Below are 8967 nucleotides of genomic sequence, written 5' to 3' on the forward strand. Positions count from 1 at the left end.
ATGGGAGGAGCCTATACAGGAGAGATGGGCTCCACCTAAACCAAAGTGGAACCAGACTGCTGGCACTAAACATTAAAAAGGTTGTAGAGCAGTTTTTAAACTAGGAGATGGGGGAAAGCCGACTGCTGCAGAGGAGCGTGTGGATCGGACACAGACTTCTCTTAGGCCTTGTCTACACTACAAGACTATTTCGAATCAACTTAGTTCGAATTTGTGGATTCGACCTTATGAAGTCGAATTTGTGTATCCATACTAAATACACTAATTCGAATTTCTGAGTCCACATTCACGGGGCCAGCGTCGACTTTGGAAGCGGTGCACTGTGGGAAGCTATCCCACAGTTCCCGCAGTCCCCGCTGCCCATTGGAATGCTGGGTAGAGCCCCCAATGCCTGCTGGGGGAGAAATGTGTCGAGGGTGGTTTTGGGTAAGTGTCGTCATTGAACCGTCAATCACAACCTCCCTCCCTCCCTCCTTGAAAGCGCCTGCGGGCAATCTGTTCGTGCACTTTTCTGGTCAGTGACAGCGCGGACGCCACAGCACTGCAAGCACGGAGCCCGCTGCGATCATCGCCGTTTTCTCCTCCTCGCACTTTATCGTCCACCTCTTCCACAGTCAGCTGATGAGAAATCGGGCTACTTTTCAATGGTGCTGCAAGCACTGGGGGACCATAGGGGACGTTTTACAAACATCAACGTCGGGTGGCCGGGCAAGGTTCATGATGCGTGTGTTTTCAGGAACTGTGGGCTGCTCAGACGCCTGCAGGAAGGTAGTTTCTTCCCGGACCACGAAATAACTGTTGTGGATGAGCAGATTCCTAAAGTCATCCTCGGGGACCCAGCCTGCCCGCTAATGCACTTGCTCATGAAGCCCTATACAGGCGCCTGGGACAGCGACAAGGAACTCTTCAAATACCAGCGAGCAGCGTGACCTGTGACTGTTCAGTTTCTTTACAGAGAAGCTGAACCTGCCCCTGTTTCTTTACCCACTGACTGTTGACTCTCCTCTTCGGTTACATACCCCGTTCACCCCGTTTCCCCCACTTCCAACACACGTGTAAACATAAAATACATGTCCCATTGTTACTGAAGAAAGGTTTCTTTATTCATGACTTTGCGTTAAAGGGTTGAAACTGGGAGGCAGACTGTGCTGGGTAGGGTGTGCGGTGATGTAAAGACCGCCTCTAAACTCAACGAATGACAGGCTCCTGCTCCTAGAGCGGTCCGTAGTGCCGGAATGCTTCTTTCAACGGAGCCTGCCATCCCTCTTTTTCGAATTCTGTGTGCGGGGGGATATGTGACCTTGTGGCGGAGGAGTACGGATACAGATTCCTTTGCTGCATGACTCAGCGGTCCAGGACAAGGACCGCTGTATAAGATCTGTAACCGCCCTCCCCCGCTACAAAGTCACACCCCCCCCGCCCACACAGAACCTGGAAACCACCTCCCATACCGACCATGGTGCCTACTGACTGCACTGTGTGTGTGACCCGCTGCTGATCCTGCCCCCGTGTCTGTACCCTGGGAAAGGTGACTGTCCTATGCAATTAACAACCCCCTTCCCCACGCCCCCCATTCAAACACAGTCTTCTTTGAAAAAACATGACGGAAACAGTAATTACCAGCAAAGTATTTTTATTACTGAAGTAGACACTCAGGGGATGGAACTGGGATTGGGACTTGTGAGAGTCCGGAAGGGAACGACTTCTGCAAATGTAGGGTATGAGAGCTTTTTGGTACTTGAGCACTCTGCTGGGGTGCAGTGACAGTTTACACGGCCTCTGGCGCCCCTCCTTCTGGTTATTTTGGGTGAGGGGGGTATGGGACTTTGTGGCGGGGGAGGGCGGTTGCAGATACACTGCAGGGGGGCTCTGTGCTCCTGCGGTCCTGCAGAACATCCACAAGGCGCCTGAGCGTGTCCGTTTGCTCCCTCACTAGTCCAAACATTGTTTGAGTCGCCTGCTTGTCTTCCTCACGCCACCTCTCCTCCCGTTCGCTGTGTGAGCGCTGGTACAGAGAGACGGTCTCCCTCCACTGGCTCTGCTGGTCTGCCTCGGCTAGGTAGCAGCCCATACGTTCATCGAACATCTTGTCCCTTGTCTTTTTCTTTCTCCGCCTAATCTTTGCCAGCCTCTGCGAGGGGGATGCTGTGGCAGGTCTGGAGACAGTGGAAGCTGTGAGATGGGAAACAGGGAGTGAATTCCTTGCAAAGATACATTTTTGCGAACAATTAACTGAGTCTAGGCTGTCTCTGTGAATTCTGGGTTGAGACCCCTGTGCCTGCTGGGGCACAAATAATTTTCACAGTGGATTCTGGGTAAATGTCGCCAGTCATTCCTTCCTCCGGGAAAGCAACGGCAGACAATCATTTCAAGCCCGTTTTCCCAGAATTGCCCTGGCATACGCCATAGCGTGGCAACCATGGACACTGTTTTGCCTTTTGTGTATGTCACCGTATGTGTACTAGATGCCGCTGACAGAGGCGGTCCAGCAGCGCTACACAGCAGCATGCTTTTGCTTTTGCATGACAGCAGAGATGGTTACCAGCCATATTGTACCATCTACCATACCATAAATTGGTAATAAGATGGTAATAAGATGGGCATGGTTACCTGTCCTTTTGCACTGCACCATTTGGTGCTGTCATAAGTGCCCCTGGCCGAGCAGCCAGGGGCGCAAAAGCAAAAATTGGGAATGACTCCCTGAGTCAATCCCTCCTTTTTGGTATCTAAAAATAGAATCAGTCCTGCCTAGAATATGGGCAAGTGTACTAGAGAACCACTGTATCAGAGAACCAGAGAGCACAGCTGCTCTGTGTCAGATCCTGCATAGATTATGAGCTGTATGCTATTGACAGGGGGTGCTCCTGCAACAACCCCACCTGTTCATTCCATTCTTCCCCAGCCTTCCTGGGCTACCATAGCATTGTCCCCCAACTTGTGTGATGAAGTAATAAAGAATGCAGGAATAAGACACAGTGACTTGTTAGTGAGAAATGAGTGGAAGGCAGCCTCCAGTTGCTATGATAGTCCACATAGGACATTAAGGAGTGTGGAGGAGAGGAGCCCAGCATCCTGCTGCTAGTCCAGGGGCAATTGAATCTTTTCTTTACACATGAAGGGTGGGGGCTGATGAAGCTCAGCCCCCTGTTGCTATGATGACGATGGTTACCAGCCATATTGTACCATCTACCAGGAAAAATTAGGTTCACCTGACACTGGGGAACCTGACAGATAGTAGTCGGCATGGTTACCAGTCCTTTTGCACTGCCCCATGTGGCAATAGGTTGATGATGACAACGACGGATACCAGTTGTATTGCACCATCAGCCATCCATAGCGTGGGGGAAGCAAGGATGTTGGTGTTGAGTGCTGCACCATCGCGTCTATCTGCAGCATTCAGTAAAGATACGGTGACATGTAAAAGAGTCAAGAGAGGATTGTTTTCCCTTTCACTTCTGGGGGTGGGTGGGGGGGTGCGTAAATTGCCGAGCTATGCCCTGACCCATCGCGGACACTGTTTTTGTCCCTAGAAGCATTTGGAGCTCAGCCAAGAATGCAAATCATTTTCGGAGACAGCAGGAACTGTGGGATACCTTGCGTCCTCAGTCCCCCCTCCCTCCATGAGCGTCCATTTGATTCTTTGGCTTTCCGTTACGCTCGTGTCGCAGCAGCGTGCTGAGTCTCTGCTATGCCGTCTGTCCGGAGATTTTTTAAAAATACTTTGGACCAGGCGTAACTTTACAGTAATTCCCCTAATTAGATGCATGAGTCTCCTAGCGAGATCACTGTGAGGACGGGCACTGAAGGAGATAGAGAGCACATGCTGCGTGAAATCTATCACGAACCACGGACCGATGCAGCCGTGGTCGGGGAGGCAATGCTCCCTGAATACCGCATGAAAGCCTCGCGCGGAAAAGTGTGCTATCACGGAGCACCCAATAAGGCAGCTCTCCCCAGGAACCTCCTGCTGATGCTTATCGATTAACGGAAGTAGAGCTTCGTGGAGATCTCCCAGGAGGATTTCTGATCTATCACCATATCTAGAGAGACCTCCTTCTCACACACTTCAGATTCCTGTTATATTAAGAATAAAAGTTAACATGGTTAAAGCACTTACCGACTGCTCCTTCCCCTGATTCAGGATCTGGGTTCATGGCCGGGGAGGGTTGGTAGGGGATCTCCGTGACGGTGATGAATAGATCCTGGCTGTCGGGGAAACCAGCGTTGTAAGCGCTCTCGCCTGCCTCGTCCTCCACAAACACTTCCTCATCTTCCCCGTCCGTGAACATCGTCGAGGAACTGTCCGTCGACACTGTCCCATCATCAGAGTCCATGGTCACTGGTGGGGCACTGGTGGCAGGCTCCGTAGCATCCGTTTGCCGCTTTGATTTTTTGGTAGCCTTGTCTGGGGTCCTTGGTTTTCACGCGGCGATGCGTTGCATGACGGCTGTATCCTCTGTCTGGATCATGGCTTTGGAGACCTTCTCGTAGGTCTTTGCATTCCGTTTGTTGGAGCGCAGCTCCGAAAGCACAGACTCCTCGCCCCACACACCGATCAGATCCAAGAGTTCCCGGTCAGTCTAAGCCGGGTCCCTCTTTCTATTCAGAGATTACATGAACTCCTCTGCTGGAGAGCTCTGCATTGCTGCCGGTGCTGCTGAGCTCGCCCCGATGTTCAACCACAAAATGAGATTCTAACTGTCCAGACAGGAAAAGGAATTCAAATTTTCCCGGGTCGTTTCCTGTGTGGCTGCTCAGAGCATCGAAGCTCGGACTGCTGTCCAGAGCGTCAACAGAGTGGTGCACTGTGGGATAGCTCCCGGAGCTACTAAGTTCGATTTGCATCCACACCTAGCCTAATTCGAGCTTGCCATGTCGAATTTAGCGTTACTTCACCTGTCGGGGTGGAGTACCAAATTCGAACTAAAGAGCCCTCTAGTTCGAATTAAATGGCTTCCTGGTGTGGACGGTTGAGCGGTTAGTTCGAATTAACGCTGCTAAATTCAAATTAAAGTCGTAGTGTAGACCAGGCCTTTAGGGAGAGTCTGATGATAGAGAATCTCCAGGTTATAGTCAGGAGCAGAGCACTGAGAAGTATAATGTAAGGGCCGGATCAGATGATAAACAGTCACATAAAAAAGAATCTGGCACATCAGAAAAAGGCAGGCTAATAAACAGGGACAAGTTTTTAAAGTGCTTGTACACAAATGCCAGAAGTCTAAATAATAAGATGGGTGAACTAGAGTGCCTTGTGATAAAGGAGGCTATAGATATAATAGGCATCACAGAAACCTGGTGGACTGAGAGCAATCAATGGGACACAATCATTCCGGGGTACAAAATATATCGGAAGGACAGAACAGGCCGTGCAGGGGGAGGAGTGGCACTATATGTTAAAGAAAGTATAGATTCAAATGAAGTAAAAATCTTAAGCGAATCCACAGGTTCCATAGAGTCTCTATGGATAGAAATTTCATGCTCTAGTAAAAATATAACAGTAGGGATCTATTATCGACCACCTGACCAGGACAGTAATAGTGATGATGAAATGCTAAGGGAAATTAGAGAGGCTATCAAAATTAAGAACCCAATAATAGTGGGGGATTTCAATTATCCCCATATTGACTGGGAACATTTCACTTCAGGACGAAATGCAGAGATAAAATTTCTCGATACTTTAAATCGGGGGTCCCCAACCCCCAGTCCGCGGCCTGGTACCGGTCCGCGGCCTCTTAGAGACCGGGCCGCGAACCGACCCAGTGGAGCTTCCGCAGGCATGCCTGCGAGAGGTCCAGCTGAGCCGCGGGACGAGCGCTCCCTCCGCAGTCGTGCCTGCGGGAGGTCCGCTGCTCCCGGGGCTCAGCTGGAGTTTCCGCAGGCACGCCTGCGGAAGCTCCACTGGAGCCGGTGGACCTCCCGCAGGCGTGCCTGCGGAAGCTCCAGCTGAGCCCCGGGAGCAGCGGACCTTCCGCAGGCACGACTGCGGAGGGAGCGCTCATCCCGCGGCTCAGCTGGACCTCCCGCAGGCACGCCTGCGGAGGGTCCGGCAAACGAAACCGGTCCCTGGACCTAAAAAGGTTGGGGACCCCTGCTTTAAATGACTGCTTCATGGAGCAGCTGGTATGGGAACCCACAAGGGGAGAGGCGACTCTAGATTTAATCCTGAGTGGAGCGCAGGAGCTGGTCCAAGAGGTAACTATAGCAGGACCCCTTGGAAATAGTGACCATAATACAATAGCATTCAACATCCCTGTGGTGGGAAGAACATCTCAACTGCCCAACACTGTGGCCTTTAATTTCAAAAGGGGGAACTATACAAAAATGAGGGGGTTAGTTAGACAAAAGTTAAAAGGTACAGTGACTAAAGTGAAATCCCTGCAAGTTGCGTGGGCCCTTTTTAAAGACACCATAATAGAGGCCCAACTTAAATGTATACCCCAAATTAAGAAAAACAGTAAAAGAACTAAAAAAGAGCCACCGTGGCTTAACAACCATGTAAAAGAAGCAGTGAGAGATAAAAAGACTTCCTTTAAAAAGTGGAAGTCAAATCCTAGTGAGGCAAATAGAAAGGAGCACAAACACTGCCAACTTAAGTGCAAGAGTGTAATAAGAAAAGCCAAAGAGGAGTTTGAAGAACGGCTAGCCAAAAACTCCAAAGGTAATAACAAAATGTTTTTTAAGTACATCAGAAGCAGGAAGCCTGCTAAACAACCAGTGGGGCCCCTTGATGATCAAAATTCAAAAGGAGCGCTTAAAGATGATAAAGTCATTGCGGAGAAACTAAATGGATTCTTTGCTTCAGTCTTCACGGCTGAGGATGTTAGGGAGATTCCCAAACCTGAGCTGGCTTTTGTAGGTGACAAATCTGAGGAACTGTCACAGATTGAAGTGTCACTAGAGGAGGTTTTGGAATTAATTGATAAACTCAACATTAACAAGTCACCGGGACCAGATGGCATTCACCCAAGAGTTCTGAAAGAACTCAAATGTGAAGTTGCGGAACTATTAACTAAGGTTTGTAACCTGTCCTTTAAATTGGCTTCGGTACCCAATGACTGGAAGTTAGCTAATGTAACGCCAATATTTAAAAAGGGCTCTAGGGGTGATCCTGGCAATTACAGACCGGTAAGTCTAACATCGGTACCGGGCAAATTAGTTGAAACAATAGTAAAGAATAAAATTGTCAGACACATAGAAAAACATAAACTCTTGAGCAATAGTCAACATGGTTTCTGTAAAGGGAAATCGTGTCTTACTAATCTATTAGAGTTCTTTGAAGGGGTCAACAAACATGTGGACAAGAGGGATCCGGTGGACATAGTGTACCTAGATTTCCAGAAAGCCTTTGACAAGGTCCCTCACCAACGCCTCTTACGTAAATTAAGCTGTCATGGGATAAAAGGAAAGGTCCTTTCATGGATTGAGAACTGGTTAAAGGACAGGGAACAAAGGGTAGGAATTAATGGTAAATTCTCAGAATGGAGAGGGGTAACTAGTGGTGTTCCCCAAGGGTCAGTCCTAGGACCAATCCTATTCAATTTATTCATAAATGATCTGGAGAAAGGGGTAAACAGTGAGGTGGCAAAGTTTGCAGATGACACTAAACTACTCAAGATAGTTAAGACCAAAGCAGATTGTGAAGAACTTCAAAAAGATCTCACAAAACTAAGTGATTGGGCAACAAAATGGCAAATGAAATTTAATGTGGATAAATGTAAAGTAATGCACATTGGAAAAAATAACCCCAACTATACATACAACATGATGGGGGCTAATTTAGCTACAACGAGTCAGGAAAAAGATCTTGGAGTTATCGTGGATAGTTCTCTGAAGATGTCCACGCAGTGTGCAGAGGCGGTCAAAAAAGCAAACAGGATGTTAGGAATCATTAAAAAGGGGATAGAGAATAAGACTGAGAATATATTATTGCCCTTATATAAATCCATGGTACGCCCACATCTCGAATACTGTGTACAGATGTGGTCTCCTCACCTCAAAAAAGATATTCTAGCACTAGAAAGGGTTCAGAAAAGAGCAACTAAAATGATTAGGGGTTTAGAGAGGGTCCCATATGAGGAAAGATTAAAGAGGCTAGGACTCTTCAGTTTGGAAAAGAGAAGACTAAGGGGGGACATGATAGAGGTATATAAAATCATGAGTGATGTTGAGAAAGTGGATAAGGAAAAGTTATTTACTTATTCCCATAATACAAGAACTAGGGGTCACCAAATGAAATTAATAGGCAGCAGGTTTAAAACAAATAAAAGGAAGTTCTTCTTCACGCAGCGCACAGTCAACTTGTGGAACTCCTTACCTGAGGAGGTTGTGAAGGCTAGGACTATAACAATGTTTAAAAGGGGACTGGATAAATTCATGGTGGCTAAGTCCATAAATGGCTATTAGCCAGGATGGGTAAGAATGGTGTGCCTAGCCTCTGTTCGTCAGAGGATGGAGATGGATGGCAGGAGAGAGATCACTTGATCATTGCCTGTTAGGTTCACTCCCTCAGGGGCACCTGGCATTGGCCACTGTCGGTAGACAGATACTGGGCTAGATGGACCTTTGGTCTGACCCGGTACGGCCTTTCTTATGTTCTTATGTTCTTATGTAGAGTCAGCTGTCTGATGATGTGAGGGTTTTTTTGGATGTTGACTGAGGAGAAGGAATTGTCCTCTTAGTTCTGCAGCCACTATTGGTGGAGTTACTGTGCACATTGATTGTTTGCCGAATTATTGTTGGAGGGTTCCTATTTGAGTTTTGTTTTAGTCTGTCAAGCTGGCCATTAAAATTGGGCCCCAGACTTCACTCTCTTTGCTGAATTAGACTGTTGAAAAGAGTGTAATGCAAGCTTTTTTTATTTGTTTTTGTCTAGTAGTTTGTTTATGGTGTAAACAAACAGCTTACACTGCAGGACTGGTTTAGGTGTGTGTGAAATACTTTTACAAATAGTTTCAATCCTCATGCTGC

This window comes from Mauremys mutica, chromosome 1 (genome assembly GCF_020497125.1).
Source record: "Mauremys mutica isolate MM-2020 ecotype Southern chromosome 1, ASM2049712v1, whole genome shotgun sequence".
NCBI lineage: Eukaryota > Metazoa > Chordata > Testudines > Geoemydidae > Mauremys > Mauremys mutica.